This window comes from Myotis davidii, unplaced genomic scaffold (assembly GCF_000327345.1).
Source record: "Myotis davidii unplaced genomic scaffold, ASM32734v1 scaffold150, whole genome shotgun sequence".
NCBI lineage: Eukaryota > Metazoa > Chordata > Mammalia > Chiroptera > Vespertilionidae > Myotis > Myotis davidii.
This window is the reverse complement of record NW_006283437.1, coordinates 420410-423215: the sequence shown is the minus strand read 5'-3', so window position 1 is coordinate 423215 and position 2806 is coordinate 420410. Positions and strand designations below refer to the sequence as shown.

The 2806-nt window shown below is 58.9% G+C and overlaps 1 protein-coding gene across 1 annotated transcript in view; it reads left to right on the top strand.

Moving 5' to 3' along the window:
- Positions 1-2022: 2022 nt before the first annotated feature.
- Positions 2023-2806, top strand: part of SLC5A11 (solute carrier family 5 (sodium/inositol cotransporter), member 11) — a 49788-nt gene continuing 49004 nt past the window's right edge. Inside the window, exon 1 of the mRNA XM_006753628.2 lies at positions 2023-2089. The gene's annotated coding sequence lies outside the window, so the exon portion shown is untranslated. The remainder of the gene's footprint in view (positions 2090-2806) is intronic.

Genomic DNA, 2806 nt, shown 5'->3' with positions numbered 1-2806 from the left:
GTGGCGGGGGCAGCCTGTGCGAGTGCCCGTAAGTTTCCCTTAAAGCCCTGGTAGTCGCCAGGCCGAGCGGCGGGCTCTGCGCGGGCGGGGCGGGGAGAGAAAGCTGCCGGGCACCTGGCACCGCCCTTCGGGAACATGCACTTCAGGGGCACAGGCAGGCGGGGGAAAGTTTGGAATGGGGTCCGTGGAAGAACGGGCTACGGACTGGGAGGAGGCACAACTCCACAACACAGGAAGCCAGGTGCAGGAGCAGCAGCAGTTGGATTTGCACAAGACAGGGGAGCTGGAAGTAGCCCCAAAGGTCTATATTTACAAACTAAAGAACAAGGAAGAAAGCCAGGAAGAAAAGAACAATGAGGAAGGAGGGGCCGGGAGGACCTTGCCGGGGACGTTTGAGCTCAGGAGTTACTATAGTAACCAGTCCAAGGGAATAGTGGCCAACCAGAGGGGACATCAAGGCACCAGGATCCGCAGCCCCTATAAGCCCTGGGGAGAAGGAACTCAGGGGGACCCTTTCCCCCTCCCCAGCTGGGAGTCCGCTCTGTGGGACTCCTGCCCTCTCCTCACGTGCGAGTCTGTCCTTGTTCTTCAGTAAATCTCCGCCTTTGCTAGACCACCTCTGCCCGTGGATTCATGCTTCGATTCCCCCGGACAAAGAGTCCGGGTTCCAGTCCAAAAAGTCCGTTTCAATTTCTCTTGCGAAACACCTGAGAGTGGGACTGCTGGGCCACCGGGTAGGGATGTGTTAACTTTATGAGAAACTTCCCAAAAGTCCCCAGGATGGCCCCATCGTTTTCTCCTATTTACAGCACCAAGAGGGGACCAGGGCCGGGCGATCGAGAAGCCGGCGGAGGTAACCGGCCAGTGCCAGCGGCCGTACCCGGTCCTCACAGGTTACTAATTATGAGACGTTGCACAGATTGCTGGACTTGCCATTTTTCTAGAACAATCACAGTCGCTGGCCCTGTTGGCCCTGTGCTCCCCCATTTGGAGCTGAGTGATGGCTGTCCCCTTCAGCTGGGACACGTGCTCCCCAGTCGGCCACCGCCCCGCTGCCTGCCTCACTCACCCGCTGGCCTGTGTGGGCAGCAGGGCCCTGGGACACATTCATCGCCCCTTAGGCCCCAAGGACTCAGGACCAATCCTTCGGCCTTCCTGGGATTGTGCCCCTGGAGGCAGATCGCAGTGTCAGGCCGTCTGTCTGTCCCGCTTCTGTCCATCTGTGCGACACATTCTCCCTCCCCTACCCGGGCAGGCCACTGCCCTGCAGCCCCGACTCATCTGGTGTCTATTTAATTGCCAGGTCTTTGTGCAACCAGCGCCCTCGTCTGGTGGACACATCTCTGGGTTCAAATCCTGGCTCTGCTGCTTACTGGCTTGCAGCCTGTGGGCGAGTTTTCTCATCAGTGAACTGGAGATAATGACAGTGTTAGTCTTCGAGGGTGACTGGAAAGGTGGGTGAGCACTGGACAGAACCTGCGCGCGTGTGTGTGTGTGCCACCAGCCTCCTGAGCCCCTCTGCCCGGGCTGCAGCCCAGGCCCCAGGCCCAGGCTCGGGGCTGTGGCCATGACTCTGCTCCGGCGGGGCTGCCTGTGCCACCGGGGCCTGCAGGGGCCACATCTTCAGATTATCCTACCGCAGTGGGAGACCAGAGCCTGCTGAAAGTCTCATGTTTTACAAGTGCAATTTTTCAGTCTTGAATGCCCTGAGTGCTCCGCAAAAACCTTCCTCTGTCCCCGCCTGTCCTGGTGTCGTGGGCCACACAGGCCCGGGCCGTGGCCTGGCCGCTCCTGACAGCTGCTCCGACTCCAGACGCCTGTCTTTGCACCGCCTCGGGCTGGAGAGCACAGGACGGGGCTGAACAAAGACCGTCACTGTCCCGGCCGCAGAGGCCCGGGCGGCACTGACTGCTCTCCTGGGACGTTCCTCTGTCCCCTGCCTCCCCCGCCAGCATCTGTCCCCTCCCCCCCCCCAGCTGTCCCAAGCCCGCCTGTCCCCAGAATGGAGGCGGGCCCGTGGGAGAGGGGTGAGTGGAGCTGGGTGGTGCCTGTTAGGGTCGCTGAGGAGGAAGGCACGAGGACAAAAGTGGTAAGAATTGTAATTTACTAGGGCCCTCGAGACAGGTGGGCTGAGCCCCAGATGGCGCCAGCCCCCAGGGATGGGGGCCAGAGGCTGTAAAGGACTCTAGGTGGGCTTTTCCAGGTGGGGGGACTCCCTGGGCGGGTCTGGGTCCTGGGAAGGTCCAGAGGGGAGAGACAATTGTGGGCCTAGCAAGTGGGATGTGGTCGAAGTGAAAGGGAATGTCTGTTGCGAGTGGCCTACAGGGCAGTTCCCAGGGGAGGGGCTTCCATTCAATTCCCTGACCAGACCCAGGAGCGCCCAGGAGGCTGAGGGCCGCGCTCCGGCAGCCACCTTCCCACAGGGGCTGGTCTCAGCTCCAGGTCAGTGCTGGGCCGGGCCTGAAGCATGGTAGCAACCATGTTTGGGTGAATGTTTAATATTTTAACCCAGCTGGCTTGGCTTCTGTCATTATTTGCTTCCTAAAATAATAGAAAAGTTATTTTTATTTTCTTTTTTTTAATTAAATCTTTATTGTTCAGATTATTACATTTTTTCCTCTTTTTCCCCCCCATAACTCCCCTCCTCCCAGTTCCCGCCCCACCCCTGCCCTCACTCCCCACCCACTGTCCTCATCCATAGGTGCACGATTTTTGTCCAATCTCTTCCTGCATCTCCCACACCCCTTTCCCCCCAAGAATAGTCAGTCCATTCCCTTTCTATGTCCCTGATTCTATTTTTCCTGGA